Source organism: Carettochelys insculpta, unplaced genomic scaffold (assembly GCF_033958435.1).
Source record: "Carettochelys insculpta isolate YL-2023 unplaced genomic scaffold, ASM3395843v1 scaffold_0048, whole genome shotgun sequence".
NCBI lineage: Eukaryota > Metazoa > Chordata > Testudines > Carettochelyidae > Carettochelys > Carettochelys insculpta.
In genome coordinates, this window is record NW_027439085.1 from 59245 (window position 1) to 77500 (window position 18256).

At 63.5% G+C, this 18256-nt stretch overlaps 4 non-coding genes across 4 annotated transcripts; all 4 read right to left on the reverse strand.

Moving 5' to 3' along the window:
- Positions 1 to 4352: 4352 nt before the first annotated feature.
- Positions 4353 to 4471, reverse strand: LOC142006280 (5S ribosomal RNA). Its single transcript, XR_012643385.1, has one exon. It is a non-coding gene; the product is annotated as a 5S ribosomal RNA (ribosomal RNA).
- Positions 4472 to 8942: 4471 nt separating this feature from the next.
- LOC142006281 (5S ribosomal RNA) lies at positions 8943 to 9061 on the reverse strand. The gene has a single exon (XR_012643387.1). It is a non-coding gene; the product is annotated as a 5S ribosomal RNA (ribosomal RNA).
- A 2896-nt stretch (positions 9062 to 11957) lies between these two features.
- LOC142006282 (5S ribosomal RNA) lies at positions 11958 to 12076 on the reverse strand. The gene has a single exon (XR_012643388.1). It is a non-coding gene; the product is annotated as a 5S ribosomal RNA (ribosomal RNA).
- A 2298-nt stretch (positions 12077 to 14374) lies between these two features.
- LOC142006283 (5S ribosomal RNA) lies at positions 14375 to 14493 on the reverse strand. The gene has a single exon (XR_012643389.1). It is a non-coding gene; the product is annotated as a 5S ribosomal RNA (ribosomal RNA).
- Between the last annotated feature and the right edge of the window lie 3763 nt (positions 14494 to 18256).

Below are 18256 nucleotides of genomic sequence, written 5' to 3' on the forward strand. Positions count from 1 at the left end.
CGAGGACGCCGGGCCCGGGAGGTGACAGGACGTGCACGTCAGACCCGGGAAGCTGTGTGCCCCGAGGTTAACCCCCGGGCCGGGGCGGGGAGAGAAAAATGTTCTAAGTCCGGTAGGGACAGCAGGTCAACCCCGGTCCGAGGCGGGGAGAGAAAAAATTTCTAAGTCCTGCAGGGACAACAGGTCAACCCCGGTCCCAGGCGGGAGAGAAAAATTTTCAAAGTCCGGCAGGGACAGCAGGTCAACCCCGGCCGCTTTAGCAGAGGTTGACCTGGTGTCCGATTCGCTCCCCGGGCACCAGGTCAACCTCGCGCGCTTTAGCAGAGGTTGACCTGGTGTCAGATTCGCTCCCCGGGCACCAGGTCAACCTCGGGCGCTTTAGCGGAGGTTGACCTGGTGTCCGATTCGCTCCCCGGGCACCAGGTCAACCTCGGGCGCTTTAGCGGAGGTTGACCTGGTGTCCGATTCGCTCCCCGGGCACCAGGTCAACCTCGGGCGCTTTAGCAGAGGTTGACCTGGTGTCAGATTCGCTCCCCGGGCACCAGGTCAACCTCGGGCGCTTTAGCAGAGGTTGACCTGGTGTCCGATTCGCTCCCCGGGCACCAGGTAAACCGTGGCCGCTTTCAGCGGAGGTTGACCTGGTGGCCGATCCCCTCCTCGGGCTCCAAGTCCGGCAGGGACAACAGGTCAACCCCGGTCCCAGGCTGGAGAGAAAAAATTTCTAAGTCCGGCAGGGACAACAGGTCAACCCCGGTCCCAGGCTGGAGAGAAAAATTTTCTAAGTCCGGCAGGGACAACAGGTCAACCCCGGTACCGGGCTGGAGAGAAAAATTTTCTAAGTCCGGCAGGGACAGCAGGTCAACCCCGGCCGCTTTAGCAGAGGTTGACCTGGTGTCCGATTCGCTCCCCGGGCACCAGGTCAACCTCTGGCGCTTTAGCAGAGGTTGACCTGGTGTCAGATTCGCTCCCCGGGCACCAGGTCAACCTCTGGCGCTTTAGCAGAGGTTGACCTGGTGTCCGATTCGCTCCCCGGGCACCAGGTAAACCGTGGCCGCTTTCAGCGGAGGTTGACCTGGTGGCCGATTCCCTCCCCGGGCACCAGGTCAACCTCCGCTGCTTTCAGCGGGGGTTGACCTGGTGGCCCATTCGCTCCCCGGGCACCAGGTCAACCTCCGCTGCTTTCAGCGGGGGTTGACCTGGTGGCCCATTCGCTCCCCGGGCACCAGGTCAACCGCACCCTTTTTCGGCCGCCTTCGCCTCCAAATTTTTCCCCCCGTTTCCTTACCCACTCCTCAGTCACTTCATACGCCCTCCCCCTTACATCCACCGTACGCAACACCTCCACCGGGCTTAATAGTCCACAACCGAGACCCAGGGCCTTCCCCGCTCTCAACAACCTCCACCCACAGTCCCCCTCCACCGGGCTTAATAGTCCACAACCGGGACCCAGGGCCTTCCCCGCTCTCAACAACCTCCACCCACGGTCCCCCTCCACCGGGCTTAATAGTCCACAACCGGGACCCAGGGCCTTCCCCGCTCTCAACAACCTCCACCCACGGTCCCCCTCCACCGGGCTTAATAGTCCACAACCGAGACCCAGGGCCTTCCCCGCTCTCAACAACCTCCACCCACGGTCCCCCTCCACCGGGCTTAATAGTCCACAACCGGGACCCAGGGCCTTCCCCGCTCTCAACAACCTCCACCCACGGTCCCCCTCCACCGGGCTTAATAGTCCACAACCGAGACCCAGGGCCTTCCCCGCTCTCAACAACCTCCACCCACGGTCCCCCTCCACCGGGCTTAATAGTCCACAACCGGGACCCAGGGCCTTCCCCGCTCTCAACAACCTCCACCCACGGTCCCCCTCCACCGGGCTTAATAGTCCACAACCGGGACCCAGGGCCTTCCCCGCTCTCAACAACCTCCACCCACGGTCCCCCTCCACCGGGCTTAATAGTCCACAACCGGGACCCAGGGCCTTCCCCGCTCTCAACAACCTCCACCCACGGTCCCCCTCCACCGGGCTTAATAGTCCACAACCGAGACCCAGGGCCTTCCCCGCTCTCAACAACCTCCACCCACGGTCCCCCTCCACCGGGCTTAATAGTCCACAACCGGGACCCAGGGCCTTCCCCGCTCTCAACAACCTCCACCCACGGTCCCCCTCCACCGGGCTTAATAGTCCACAACCGGGACCCAGGGCCTTCCCCGCTCTCAACCACCTCCACCCACGGTCCCCCTCCACCGGGCTTAATAGTCCACAACCGAGACCCAGGGCATTCCCCGCTCTCAACAACCTCCACCCACGGTCCCCCTCCACCGGGCTTAATAGTCCACAACCGGGACCCAGGGCCTTCCACGCTCTCAACAACCTCCACCCACGGTCCCCCTCCACCGGGCTTAATAGTCCACAACCGAGACCCAGGGCCTTCCCCGCTCTCAACCACCTCCACCCACGGTCCCCCTCCACCGGGCTTAATAGTCCACAACCGAGACCCAGGGCCTTCCCCGCTCTCAACCACCTCCACCCACGGTCCCCCTCCACCGGGCTTAATAGTCCACAACCGAGACCCAGGGCCTTCCCCGCTCTCAACAACCTCCACCCACAGTCCCCCTCCACCGGGCTTAATAGTCCACAACCGGGACCCAGGGCCTTCCCCGCTCTCAACAACCTCCACCCACGGTCCCCCTCCACCGGGCTTAATAGTCCACAACCGGGACCCAGGGCCTTCCCCGCTCTCAACAACCTCCACCCACGGTCCCCCTCCACCGGGCTTAATAGTCCACAACCGAGACCCAGGGCCTTCCCCGCTCTCAACAACCTCCACCCACGGTCCCCCTCCACCGGGCTTAATAGTCCACAACCGGGACCCAGGGCCTTCCCCGCTCTCAACAACCTCCACCCACGGTCCCCCTCCACCGGGCTTAATAGTCCACAACCGGGACCCAGGGCCTTCCCCGCTCTCAACAACCTCCACCCACGGTCCCCCTCCACCGGGCTTAATAGTCCACAACCGGGACCCAGGGCCTTCCCCGCTCTCAACAACCTCCACCCACGGTCCCCCTCCACCGGGCTTAATAGTCCACAACCGGGACCCAGGGCCTTCCCCGCTCTCAACAACCTCCACCCACGGTCCCCCTCCACCGGGCTTAATAGTCCACAACCGAGACCCAGGGCATTCCCCGCTCTCAACAACCTCCACCCACGGTCCCCCTCCACCGGGCTTAATAGTCCACAACCGGGACCCAGGGCCTTCCACGCTCTCAACAACCTCCACCCACGGTCCCCCTCCACCGGGCTTAATAGTCCACAACCGAGACCCAGGGCCTTCCCCGCTCTCAACCACCTCCACCCACGGTCCCCCTCCACCGGGCTTAATAGTCCACAACCGGGACCCAGGGCCTTCCCCGCTCTCAACAACCTCCACCCACGGTCCCCCTCCACCGGGCTTAATAGTCCACAACCGGGACCCAGGGCCTTCCCCGCTCTCAACCACCTCCACCCACGGTCCCCCTCCACCGGGCTTAATAGTCCACAACCGAGACCCAGGGCATTCCCCGCTCTCAACAACCTCCACCCACGGTCCCCCTCCACCGGGCTTAATAGTCCACAACCGGGACCCAGGGCCTTCCACGCTCTCAACAACCTCCACCCACGGTCCCCCTCCACCGGGCTTAATAGTCCACAACCGAGACCCAGGGCCTTCCCCGCTCTCAACCACCTCCACCCACGGTCCCCCTCCACCGGGCTTAATAGTCCACAACCGAGACCCAGGGCCTTCCCCGCTCTCAACCACCTCCACCCACGGTCCCCCTCCACCGGGCTTAATAGTCCACAACCGAGACCCAGGGCCTTCCCCGCTCTCAACCACCTCCACCCACGGTCCCCCTCCACCGGGCTTAATAGTCCACAACCGAGACCCAGGGCCTTCCCCGCTCTCAACAACCTCCACCCACGGTCCCCCAAGACGCACGTTCCAAGCCTTAACCCTCAGACCATCCACCCCCCGGGGGGGACCCCACACCCACCTGACTCCAACTCACTCCCACCAAAAACACCACCACCGCCACCCGCCTCAACGGCCTGCCCCACCCAGCACTCCCACACACACACCTGCCCCACCAACGCTCCACATACGCTTTCTTCCCTCTCCCCGACCCGACCCAAGCCATCGCACCGCACCGGGTGAGGGCCTAAGCTTCCTCGCCCGCCCCCCCGCCCCCGACACGCAGGCAGGCAGAGGGAAAGGCCTCAGCGCCCCCCAGGACCGTCGCGCCGCCTTGGCCTCACGGCTTCCCTGCTCCCGCACGGCAGACACACGCCCCGCTCTACCCCCGCTGGGGCCAAAAGCTGCCTACGGCACCTGGGATTCCCAGGCGGTCACCCATCCAGGTACTAGCCAGGCCCGGGACGGTTTACCTTCCGAGATCGGACGAGATCGGGGGCATTCGGTCCGGTATGGCCGTAGGCCCCCGCCTCCCCGGGCTTTAGCGTCAGCAGCCTGGCCTCAGTCAGCCGGGCCCAAACAATTAACCCGGAGGCCGGGCCGAGGGAAAACTTCCTCCGAGCCGGCCCAAGGGGAAGGGAGGACGAGGACGCCGGGCCCGGGAGGTGACAGGACGTGCACGTCAGACCCGGGAAGCTGTGTGCCCCGAGGTTAACCCCCGGGCCGGGGCGGGGAGAGAAAAATGTTCTAAGTCCGGTAGGGACAGCAGGTCAACCCCGGTCCGAGGCGGGGAGAGAAAAAATTTCTAAGTCCTGCAGGGACAACAGGTCAACCCCGGTCCCAGGCGGGAGAGAAAAATTTTCAAAGTCCGGCAGGGACAGCAGGTCAACCCCGGCCGCTTTAGCAGAGGTTGACCTGGTGTCCGATTCGCTCCCCGGGCACCAGGTCAACCTCGCGCGCTTTAGCAGAGGTTGACCTGGTGTCAGATTCGCTCCCCGGGCACCAGGTCAACCTCGGGCGCTTTAGCGGAGGTTGACCTGGTGTCCGATTCGCTCCCCGGGCACCAGGTCAACCTCGGGCGCTTTAGCGGAGGTTGACCTGGTGTCCGATTCGCTCCCCGGGCACCAGGTCAACCTCGGGCGCTTTAGCAGAGGTTGACCTGGTGTCAGATTCGCTCCCCGGGCACCAGGTCAACCTCGGGCGCTTTAGCAGAGGTTGACCTGGTGTCCGATTCGCTCCCCGGGCACCAGGTAAACCGTGGCCGCTTTCAGCGGAGGTTGACCTGGTGGCCGATCCCCTCCTCGGGCTCCAAGTCCGGCAGGGACAACAGGTCAACCCCGGTCCCAGGCTGGAGAGAAAAAATTTCTAAGTCCGGCAGGGACAACAGGTCAACCCCGGTCCCAGGCTGGAGAGAAAAATTTTCTAAGTCCGGCAGGGACAACAGGTCAACCCCGGTACCGGGCTGGAGAGAAAAATTTTCTAAGTCCGGCAGGGACAGCAGGTCAACCCCGGCCGCTTTAGCAGAGGTTGACCTGGTGTCCGATTCGCTCCCCGGGCACCAGGTCAACCTCTGGCGCTTTAGCAGAGGTTGACCTGGTGTCAGATTCGCTCCCCGGGCACCAGGTCAACCTCGGGCGCTTTAGCAGAGGTTGACCTGGTGTCCGATTCGCTCCCCGGGCACCAGGTAAACCGTGGCCGCTTTCAGCGGAGGTTGACCTGGTGGCCGATTCCCTCCCCGGGCACCAGGTCAACCTCCGCTGCTTTCAGCGGGGGTTGACCTGGTGGCCCATTCGCTCCCCGGGCACCAGGTCAACCTCCGCTGCTTTCAGCGGGGGTTGACCTGGTGGCCCATTCGCTCCCCGGGCACCAGGTCAACCGCACCCTTTTTCGGCCGCCTTCGCCTCCAAATTTTTCCCCCCGTTTCCTTACCCACTCCTCAGTCACTTCATACGCCCTCCCCCTTACATCCACCGTACGCAACACCTCCACCGGGCTTAATAGTCCACAACCGAGACCCAGGGCCTTCCCCGCTCTCAACAACCTCCACCCACAGTCCCCCTCCACCGGGCTTAATAGTCCACAACCGGGACCCAGGGCCTTCCCCGCTCTCAACAACCTCCACCCACGGTCCCCCTCCACCGGGCTTAATAGTCCACAACCGGGACCCAGGGCCTTCCCCGCTCTCAACAACCTCCACCCACGGTCCCCCTCCACCGGGCTTAATAGTCCACAACCGAGACCCAGGGCCTTCCCCGCTCTCAACAACCTCCACCCACGGTCCCCCTCCACCGGGCTTAATAGTCCACAACCGGGACCCAGGGCCTTCCCCGCTCTCAACAACCTCCACCCACGGTCCCCCTCCACCGGGCTTAATAGTCCACAACCGAGACCCAGGGCCTTCCCCGCTCTCAACAACCTCCACCCACGGTCCCCCTCCACCGGGCTTAATAGTCCACAACCGGGACCCAGGGCCTTCCCCGCTCTCAACAACCTCCACCCACGGTCCCCCTCCACCGGGCTTAATAGTCCACAACCGGGACCCAGGGCCTTCCCCGCTCTCAACAACCTCCACCCACGGTCCCCCTCCACCGGGCTTAATAGTCCACAACCGGGACCCAGGGCCTTCCCCGCTCTCAACAACCTCCACCCACGGTCCCCCTCCACCGGGCTTAATAGTCCACAACCGAGACCCAGGGCCTTCCCCGCTCTCAACAACCTCCACCCACGGTCCCCCTCCACCGGGCTTAATAGTCCACAACCGGGACCCAGGGCCTTCCCCGCTCTCAACAACCTCCACCCACGGTCCCCCTCCACCGGGCTTAATAGTCCACAACCGGGACCCAGGGCCTTCCCCGCTCTCAACCACCTCCACCCACGGTCCCCCTCCACCGGGCTTAATAGTCCACAACCGAGACCCAGGGCATTCCCCGCTCTCAACAACCTCCACCCACGGTCCCCCTCCACCGGGCTTAATAGTCCACAACCGGGACCCAGGGCCTTCCACGCTCTCAACAACCTCCACCCACGGTCCCCCTCCACCGGGCTTAATAGTCCACAACCGAGACCCAGGGCCTTCCCCGCTCTCAACCACCTCCACCCACGGTCCCCCTCCACCGGGCTTAATAGTCCACAACCGAGACCCAGGGCCTTCCCCGCTCTCAACCACCTCCACCCACGGTCCCCCTCCACCGGGCTTAATAGTCCACAACCGAGACCCAGGGCCTTCCCCGCTCTCAACAACCTCCACCCACAGTCCCCCTCCACCGGGCTTAATAGTCCACAACCGGGACCCAGGGCCTTCCCCGCTCTCAACAACCTCCACCCACGGTCCCCCTCCACCGGGCTTAATAGTCCACAACCGGGACCCAGGGCCTTCCCCGCTCTCAACAACCTCCACCCACGGTCCCCCTCCACCGGGCTTAATAGTCCACAACCGAGACCCAGGGCCTTCCCCGCTCTCAACAACCTCCACCCACGGTCCCCCTCCACCGGGCTTAATAGTCCACAACCGGGACCCAGGGCCTTCCCCGCTCTCAACAACCTCCACCCACGGTCCCCCTCCACCGGGCTTAATAGTCCACAACCGGGACCCAGGGCCTTCCCCGCTCTCAACAACCTCCACCCACGGTCCCCCTCCACCGGGCTTAATAGTCCACAACCGGGACCCAGGGCCTTCCCCGCTCTCAACAACCTCCACCCACGGTCCCCCTCCACCGGGCTTAATAGTCCACAACCGGGACCCAGGGCCTTCCCCGCTCTCAACAACCTCCACCCACGGTCCCCCTCCACCGGGCTTAATAGTCCACAACCGAGACCCAGGGCATTCCCCGCTCTCAACAACCTCCACCCACGGTCCCCCTCCACCGGGCTTAATAGTCCACAACCGGGACCCAGGGCCTTCCACGCTCTCAACAACCTCCACCCACGGTCCCCCTCCACCGGGCTTAATAGTCCACAACCGAGACCCAGGGCCTTCCCCGCTCTCAACCACCTCCACCCACGGTCCCCCTCCACCGGGCTTAATAGTCCACAACCGGGACCCAGGGCCTTCCCCGCTCTCAACAACCTCCACCCACGGTCCCCCTCCACCGGGCTTAATAGTCCACAACCGGGACCCAGGGCCTTCCCCGCTCTCAACCACCTCCACCCACGGTCCCCCTCCACCGGGCTTAATAGTCCACAACCGAGACCCAGGGCATTCCCCGCTCTCAACAACCTCCACCCACGGTCCCCCTCCACCGGGCTTAATAGTCCACAACCGGGACCCAGGGCCTTCCACGCTCTCAACAACCTCCACCCACGGTCCCCCTCCACCGGGCTTAATAGTCCACAACCGAGACCCAGGGCCTTCCCCGCTCTCAACCACCTCCACCCACGGTCCCCCTCCACCGGGCTTAATAGTCCACAACCGAGACCCAGGGCCTTCCCCGCTCTCAACCACCTCCACCCACGGTCCCCCTCCACCGGGCTTAATAGTCCACAACCGAGACCCAGGGCCTTCCCCGCTCTCAACCACCTCCACCCACGGTCCCCCTCCACCGGGCTTAATAGTCCACAACCGAGACCCAGGGCCTTCCCCGCTCTCAACAACCTCCACCCACGGTCCCCCAAGACGCACGTTCCAAGCCTTAACCCTCAGACCATCCACCCCCCGGGGGGGACCCCACACCCACCTGACTCCAACTCACTCCCACCAAAAACACCACCACCGCCACCGCCTCAACGGCCTGCCCCACCCAGCACTCCCACACACACACCTGCCCCACCAACGCTCCACATACGCTTTCTTCCCTCTCCCCGACCCGACCCAAGCCATCGCACCGCACCGGGTGAGGGCCTAAGCTTCCTCGCCCGCCCCCCCGCCCCCGACACGCAGGCAGGCAGAGGGAAAGGCCTCAGCGCCCCCCAGGACCGTCGCGCCGCCTTGGCCTCACGGCTTCCCTGCTCCCGCACGGCAGACACACGCCCCGCTCTACCCCCGCTGGGGCCAAAAGCTGCCTACGGCACCTGGGATTCCCAGGCGGTCACCCATCCAGGTACTAGCCAGGCCCGGGACGGTTTACCTTCCGAGATCGGACGAGATCGGGGGCATTCGGTCCGGTATGGCCGTAGGCCCCCGCCTCCCCGGGCTTTAGCGTCAGCAGCCTGGCCTCAGTCAGCCGGGCCCAAACAATTAACCCGGAGGCCGGGCCGAGGGAAAACTTCCTCCGAGCCGGCCCAAGGGGAAGGGAGGACGAGGACGCCGGGCCCGGGAGGTGACAGGACGTGCACGTCAGACCCGGGAAGCTGTGTGCCCCGAGGTTAACCCCCGGGCCGGGGCGGGGAGAGAAAAATGTTCTAAGTCCGGTAGGGACAGCAGGTCAACCCCGGTCCGAGGCGGGGAGAGAAAAAATTTCTAAGTCCTGCAGGGACAACAGGTCAACCCCGGTCCCAGGCGGGAGAGAAAAATTTTCAAAGTCCGGCAGGGACAGCAGGTCAACCCCGGCCGCTTTAGCAGAGGTTGACCTGGTGTCCGATTCGCTCCCCGGGCACCAGGTCAACCTCGCGCGCTTTAGCAGAGGTTGACCTGGTGTCAGATTCGCTCCCCGGGCACCAGGTCAACCTAGGGCGCTTTAGCGGAGGTTGACCTGGTGTCCGATTCGCTCCCCGGGCACCAGGTCAACCTCGGGCGCTTTAGCGGAGGTTGACCTGGTGTCCGATTCGCTCCCCGGGCACCAGGTCAACCTCGGGCGCTTTAGCAGAGGTTGACCTGGTGTCAGATTCGCTCCCCGGGCACCAGGTCAACCTCGGGCGCTTTAGCAGAGGTTGACCTGGTGTCCGATTCGCTCCCCGGGCACCAGGTAAACCGTGGCCGCTTTCAGCGGAGGTTGACCTGGTGGCCGATCCCCTCCTCGGGCTCCAAGTCCGGCAGGGACAACAGGTCAACCCCGGTCCCAGGCTGGAGAGAAAAAATTTCTAAGTCCGGCAGGGACAACAGGTCAACCCCGGTCCCAGGCTGGAGAGAAAAATTTTCTAAGTCCGGCAGGGACAACAGGTCAACCCCGGTACCGGGCTGGAGAGAAAAATTTTCTAAGTCCGGCAGGGACAGCAGGTCAACCCCGGCCGCTTTAGCAGAGGTTGACCTGGTGTCCGATTCGCTCCCCGGGCACCAGGTCAACCTCTGGCGCTTTAGCAGAGGTTGACCTGGTGTCAGATTCGCTCCCCGGGCACCAGGTCAACCTCGGGCGCTTTAGCAGAGGTTGACCTGGTGTCCGATTCGCTCCCCGGGCACCAGGTAAACCGTGGCCGCTTTCAGCGGAGGTTGACCTGGTGGCCGATTCCCTCCCCGGGCACCAGGTCAACCTCCGCTGCTTTCAGCGGGGGTTGACCTGGTGGCCCATTCGCTCCCCGGGCACCAGGTCAACCTCCGCTGCTTTCAGCGGGGGTTGACCTGGTGGCCCATTCGCTCCCCGGGCACCAGGTCAACCGCACCCTTTTTCGGCCGCCTTCGCCTCCAAATTTTTCCCCCCGTTTCCTTACCCACTCCTCAGTCACTTCATACGCCCTCCCCCTTACATCCACCGTACGCAACACCTCCACCGGGCTTAATAGTCCACAACCGAGACCCAGGGCCTTCCCCGCTCTCAACAACCTCCACCCACAGTCCCCCTCCACCGGGCTTAATAGTCCACAACCGGGACCCAGGGCCTTCCCCGCTCTCAACAACCTCCACCCACGGTCCCCCTCCACCGGGCTTAATAGTCCACAACCGGGACCCAGGGCCTTCCCCGCTCTCAACAACCTCCACCCACGGTCCCCCTCCACCGGGCTTAATAGTCCACAACCGAGACCCAGGGCCTTCCCCGCTCTCAACAACCTCCACCCACGGTCCCCCTCCACCGGGCTTAATAGTCCACAACCGGGACCCAGGGCCTTCCCCGCTCTCAACAACCTCCACCCACGGTCCCCCTCCACCGGGCTTAATAGTCCACAACCGGGACCCAGGGCCTTCCCCGCTCTCAACAACCTCCACCCACGGTCCCCCTCCACCGGGCTTAATAGTCCACAACCGGGACCCAGGGCCTTCCCCGCTCTCAACAACCTCCACCCACGGTCCCCCTCCACCGGGCTTAATAGTCCACAACCGGGACCCAGGGCCTTCCCCGCTCTCAACAACCTCCACCCACGGTCCCCCTCCACCGGGCTTAATAGTCCACAACCGAGACCCAGGGCATTCCCCGCTCTCAACAACCTCCACCCACGGTCCCCCTCCACCGGGCTTAATAGTCCACAACCGGGACCCAGGGCCTTCCACGCTCTCAACAACCTCCACCCACGGTCCCCCTCCACCGGGCTTAATAGTCCACAACCGAGACCCAGGGCCTTCCCCGCTCTCAACCACCTCCACCCACGGTCCCCCTCCACCGGGCTTAATAGTCCACAACCGAGACCCAGGGCCTTCCCCGCTCTCAACCACCTCCACCCACGGTCCCCCTCCACCGGGCTTAATAGTCCACAACCGAGACCCAGGGCCTTCCCCGCTCTCAACCACCTCCACCCACGGTCCCCCTCCACCGGGCTTAATAGTCCACAACCGAGACCCAGGGCCTTCCCCGCTCTCAACAACCTCCCCCCACGGTCCCCCAAGACGCACGTTCCAAGCCTTAACCCTCAGACCATCCACCCCTTGGGGGGGACCCCACACCCACCTGACCCCAACTCACTCCCACCAAAAACACCACCACCGCCACCGCCTCAACGGCCTGCCCCACCCAGCACTCCCACACACACACCTGCCCCACCAACGCTCCACACACGCTTTCTTCCCTCTCCCCGACCCGACCCAAGCCATCGCACCGCACCGGGTGAGGGCCTAAGCTTCCTCGCCCGCCCCCCCGCCCCCGACACGCAGGCAGGCAGAGGGAAAGGCCTCAGCGCCCCCCAGGACCGTCGCGCCGCCTTGGCCTCACGGCTTCCCTGCTCCCGCACGGCAGACACACGCCCCGCTCTACCCCCGCTGGGGCCAAAAGCTGCCTACGGCACCTGGGATTCCCAGGCGGTCACCCATCCAGGTACTAGCCAGGCCCGGGACGGTTTACCTTCCGAGATCGGACGAGATCGGGGGCATTCGGTCCGGTATGGCCGTAGGCCCCCGCCTCCCCGGGCTTTAGCGTCAGCAGCCTGGCCTCAGTCAGCCGGGCCCAAACAATTAACCCGGAGGCCGGGCCGAGGGAAAACTTCCTCCGAGCCGGCCCAAGGGGAAGGGAGGACGAGGACGCCGGGCCCGGGAGGTGACAGGACGTGCACGTCAGACCCGGGAAGCTGTGTGCCCCGAGGTTAACCCCCGGGCCGGGGCGGGGAGAGAAAAATGTTCTAAGTCCGGTAGGGACAGCAGGTCAACCCCGGTCCGAGGCGGGGAGAGAAAAAATTTCTAAGTCCTGCAGGGACAACAGGTCAACCCCGGTCCCAGGCGGGAGAGAAAAATTTTCAAAGTCCGGCAGGGACAGCAGGTCAACCCCGGCCGCTTTAGCAGAGGTTGACCTGGTGTCCGATTCGCTCCCCGGGCACCAGGTCAACCTCGCGCGCTTTAGCAGAGGTTGACCTGGTGTCAGATTCGCTCCCCGGGCACCAGGTCAACCTCGGGCGCTTTAGCGGAGGTTGACCTGGTGTCCGATTCGCTCCCCGGGCACCAGGTCAACCTCGGGCGCTTTAGCGGAGGTTGACCTGGTGTCCGATTCGCTCCCCGGGCACCAGGTCAACCTCGGGCGCTTTAGCAGAGGTTGACCTGGTGTCAGATTCGCTCCCCGGGCACCAGGTCAACCTCGGGCGCTTTAGCAGAGGTTGACCTGGTGTCCGATTCGCTCCCCGGGCACCAGGTAAACCGTGGCCGCTTTCAGCGGAGGTTGACCTGGTGGCCGATCCCCTCCTCGGGCTCCAAGTCCGGCAGGGACAACAGGTCAACCCCGGTCCCAGGCTGGAGAGAAAAAATTTCTAAGTCCGGCAGGGACAACAGGTCAACCCCGGTCCCAGGCTGGAGAGAAAAATTTTCTAAGTCCGGCAGGGACAACAGGTCAACCCCGGTACCGGGCTGGAGAGAAAAATTTTCTAAGTCCGGCAGGGACAGCAGGTCAACCCCGGCCGCTTTAGCAGAGGTTGACCTGGTGTCCGATTCGCTCCCCGGGCACCAGGTCAACCTCTGGCGCTTTAGCAGAGGTTGACCTGGTGTCAGATTCGCTCCCCGGGCACCAGGTCAACCTCTGGCGCTTTAGCAGAGGTTGACCTGGTGTCCGATTCGCTCCCCGGGCACCAGGTAAACCGTGGCCGCTTTCAGCGGAGGTTGACCTGGTGGCCGATTCCCTCCCCGGGCACCAGGTCAACCTCCGCTGCTTTCAGCGGGGGTTGACCTGGTGGCCCATTCGCTCCCCGGGCACCAGGTCAACCTCCGCTGCTTTCAGCGGGGGTTGACCTGGTGGCCCATTCGCTCCCCGGGCACCAGGTCAACCGCACCCTTTTTCGGCCGCCTTCGCCTCCAAATTTTTCCCCCCGTTTCCTTACCCACTCCTCAGTCACTTCATACGCCCTCCCCCTTACATCCACCGTACGCAACACCTCCACCGGGCTTAATAGTCCACAACCGAGACCCAGGGCCTTCCCCGCTCTCAACAACCTCCACCCACAGTCCCCCTCCACCGGGCTTAATAGTCCACAACCGGGACCCAGGGCCTTCCCCGCTCTCAACAACCTCCACCCACGGTCCCCCTCCACCGGGCTTAATAGTCCACAACCGGGACCCAGGGCCTTCCCCGCTCTCAACAACCTCCACCCACGGTCCCCCTCCACCGGGCTTAATAGTCCACAACCGAGACCCAGGGCCTTCCCCGCTCTCAACAACCTCCACCCACGGTCCCCCTCCACCGGGCTTAATAGTCCACAACCGGGACCCAGGGCCTTCCCCGCTCTCAACAACCTCCACCCACGGTCCCCCTCCACCGGGCTTAATAGTCCACAACCGAGACCCAGGGCCTTCCCCGCTCTCAACAACCTCCACCCACGGTCCCCCAAGACGCACGTTCCAAGCCTTAACCCTCAGACCATCCACCCCCCCTGGGGGGGACCCCACACCCACCTGACCCCAACTCACTCCCACCAAAAACACCACCACCGCCACCGCCTCAACGGCCTGCCCCACCCAGCACTCCCACACACACACCTGCCCCACCAACGCTCCACACACGCTTTCTTCCCTCTCCCCGACCCGACCCAAGCCATCGCACCGCACCGGGTGAGGGCCTAAGCTTCCTCGCCCGCCCCCCCGCCCCCGACACGCAGGCAGGCAGAGGGAAAGGCCTCAGCGCCCCCCAGGACCGTCGCGCCGCCTTGGCCTCACGGCTTCCCTGCTCCCGCACGGCAGACACACGCCCCGCTCTACCCCCGCTGGGGCCAAAAGCTGCCTACGGCACCTGGGATTCCCAGGCGGTCACCCATCCAGGTACTAGCCAGGCCCGGGACGGTTTACCTTCCGAGATCGGACGAGATCGGGGGCATTCGGTCCGGTATGGCCGTAGGCCCCCGCCTCCCCGGGCTTTAGCGTCAGCAGCCTGGCCTCAGTCAGCCGGGCCCAAACAATTAACCCGGAGGCCGGGCCGAGGGAAAACTTCCTCCGAGCCGGCCCAAGGGGAAGGGAGGACGAGGACGCCGGGCCCGGGAGGTGACAGGACGTGCACGTCAGACCCGGGAAGCTGTGCGCCCCGAGGTTAACCCCCGGGCCGGGGCGGGGAGAGAAAAATGTTCTAAGTCCGGTAGGGACAGCAGGTCAACCCCGGTCCGAGGCGGGGAGAGAAATTTTCCAAGTCCGGCAGGGACAGCAGGTCAACCCCGGCCGCCGTAGCAGAGGTTGACCTGGTGTCCGATTCGCTCCCCGGGCACCAGGTCAACCTCGGGCGCTTTAGCGGAGGTTGACCTGGTGTCCGATTCGCTCCCCGGGCACCAGGTAAACCGTGGCCGCTTTCAGCGGAGGTTGACCTGGTGGCCGATCCCCTCCTGGGGCTCCAAGTCCGGCAGGGACAGCAGGTCAACCCCGGCCGCTTTAGCAGAGGTTGACCTGGTGTCCGATTCGCTCCCCGGGCACCAGGTAAACCGTGGCCGCTTTCAGCGGAGGTTGACCTGGTGGCCGATCCCCTCCTCGGGCTCCAAGTCCGGCAGGGACAGCAGGTGAACCCCGGCCGCTTTAGCAGAGGTTGACCTGGTGTCCGATTCGCTCCCCGGGCACCAGGTAAACCGTGGCCGCTTTCAGCGGAGGTTGACCTGGTGGCCGATCCCCTCCTGGGGCTCCAAGTCCGGCAGGGACAGCAGGTCAACCCCGGCCGCTTTAGCAGAGGTTGACCTGGTGTCCGATTCGCTCCCCGGGCACCAGGTAAACCGTGGCCGCTTTCAGCGGAGGTTGACCTGGTGGCCGATCCCCTCCTCGGGCTCCAAGTCCGGCAGGGACAGCAGGTCAACCCCGGCCGCTTTAGCAGAGGTTGACCTGGTGTCCGATTCGCTCCCCGGGCACCAGGTAAACCGTGGCCGCTTTCAGCGGAGGTTGACCTGGTGGCCGATCCCCTCCTCGGGCTCCAAGTCCGGCAGGGACAACAGGTCAACCCCGGTCCCAGGCTGGAGAGAAAAATTTTCTAAGTCCGGCAGGGACAGCAGGTCAACCCCGGCCGCTTTAGCAGAGGTTGACCTGGTGTCCGATTCGCTCCCCGGGCACCAGGTCAACCTCTGGCGCTTTAGCAGAGGTTGACCTGGTGTCAGATTCGCTCCCCGGGCACCAGGTCAACCTCGGGCGCTTTAGCAGAGGTTGACCTGGTGTCCGATTCGCTCCCCGGGCACCAGGTAAACCGTGGGCGCTTTCAGCGGAGGTTGACCTGGTGGCCGATTCCCTCCTCGGGCTCCAAGTCCGGCAGGGACAGCAGGTCAACCCCGGTCCCAGGCGGGGAGAGAAAAAATTTCAAAGTCCGGCAGGGACAACAGGTCAACCCCGGTCCCAGGCTGGAGAGAAAAATTTTCTAAGTCCGGCAGGGACAGCAGGTCAACCCCGGCCGCTTCAGCTGAGGTTGACCTGGTGTCCGATTCGCTCCCCGGGCACCAGGTAAACCGTGGCCGCTTTCAGCGGAGGTTGACCTGGTGGCCGATCCCCTCCTGGGGCTCCAAGTCCGGCAGGGACAACAGGTCAACCCCGGTCCCAGGCGGGAGAGAAAAATTTTCTAAGTCCGGCAGGGACAACAGGTCAACCCCGGTTCCGAGCGGGAGAGAAAAATTTTCTAAGTCCGGCAGGGACAACAGGTCAACCCCGGTCCCAGGCGGCAGAGAAAAATTTTCTAAGTCCGGCAGGGACAACAGGTCAACCCCGGTCCCAGGCGGCAGAGAAAAAATTTCTAAGTCCGGCAGGGACAACAGGTCAACCCCGGTCCCAGGCGGCAGAGAAAAAATTTCTAAGTCCGGCAGGGACAACAGGTCAACCCCGGTCCCGGGCGGGAGAGAAAAATTTTCTAAGTCCGGCAGGGACAACAGGTCAACCCCGGTCCCAGGCGGCAGAGAAAAAATTTCTAAGTCCGGCAGGGACAACAGGTCAACCCCGGTCCCAGGCGGGAGAGAAAAAATTTCTAAGTCCGGCAGGGACAACAGGTCAACCCCGGTCCCAGGCGGCAGAGAAAAATTTTCTAAGTCCGGCAGGGACAACAGGTCAACCCCGGTCCCAGGCTGGAGAGAAAAAATTTCTAAGTCCGGCAGGGACAGCAGGTCAACCCCGGCCGCTTCAGCTGAGGTTGACCTGGTGTCCGATTCGCTCCCCGGGCACCAGGTAAACCGTGGCCGCTTTCAGCGGAGGTTGACCTGGTGGCCGATCCCCTCCTGGGGCTCCAAGTCCGGCAGGGACAACAGGTCAACCCCGGTCCCAGGCGGGAGAGAAAAATTTTCTAAGTCCGGCAGGGACAACAGGTCAACCCCGGTTCCGAGCGGGAGAGAAAAATTTTCTAAGTCCGGCAGGGACAACAGGTCAACCCCGGTACCGGGCGGGAGAGAAAAAATTTCTAAGTCCGGCAGGGACAACAGGTCAACCCCGGTCCCAGGCTGGAGAGAAAAAATTTCTAAGTCCGGCAGGGACAACAGGTCAACCCCGGTCCCAGGCTGGAGAGAAAAAATTTCTAAGTCCGGCAGGGACAACAGGTCAACCCCGGTCCCAGGCTGGAGAGAAAAAATTTCTAAGTCCGGCAGGGACAACAGGTCAACCCCGGTCCCAGGCGGGAGAGAAAAATTTTCCAAGTCCGGCAGGGACAACAGGTCAACCCCGGTCCCAGGCGGCAGAGAAAAAATTTCTAAGTCCGGCAGGGACAACAGGTCAACCCCGGTCCCAGGCGGGAGAGAAAAATTTTCTAAGTCCGGCAGGGACAACAGGTCAACCCCGGTCCCAGGCGGGAGAGAAAAATTTTCTAAGTCCGGCAGGGACAACAGGTCAACCCCGGTCCCAGGCGGCAGAGAAAAATTTTCTAAGTCCGGCAGGGACAACAGGTCAACCCCGGTCCCAGGCGGGAGAGAAAAAATTTCTAAGTCCGGCAGGGACAACAGGTCAACCCCGGTCCCAGGCGGCAGAGAAAAAATTTCTAAGTCCGGCAGGGACAACAGGTCAACCCCGGTCCCAGGCGGCAGAGAAAAAATTTCTAAGTCCGGCAGGGACAACAGGTCAACCCCGGTCCCAGGCTGGAGAGAAAAAATTTCTAAGTCCGGCAGGGACAACAGGTCAACCCCGGTCCCAGGCGGCAGAGAAAAATTTTCTAAGTCCGGCAGGGACAACAGGTCAACCCCGGTCCCAGGCGGGAGAGAAAAATTTTCTAAGTCCGGCAGGGACAACAGGTCAACCCCGGTCCCAGGCGGGAGAGAAAAAATTTCTAAGTCCGGCAGGGACAACAGGTCAACCCCGGTCCCAGGCGGGAGAGAAAAATTTTCTAAGTCCGGCAGGGACAACAGGTCAACCCCGGTCCCAGGCGGCAGAGAAAAATTTTCTAAGTCCGGCAGGGACAACAGGTCAACCCCGGTCCCAGGCGGCAGAGAAAAAATTTCTAAGTCCGGCAGGGACAACAGGTCAACCCCGGTCCCAGGCGGCAGAGAAAAAATTTCTAAGTCCGGCAGGGACAACAGGTCAACCCCGGTCCCAGGCGGCAGAGAAAAAATTTCTAAGTCCGGCAGGGACAACAGGTCAACCCCGGTCCCAGGCGGGAGAGAAAAAATTTCTAAGTCCGGCAGGGACAACAGGTCAACCCCGGTCCCGGGCTGGAGAGAAAAATTTTCTAAGT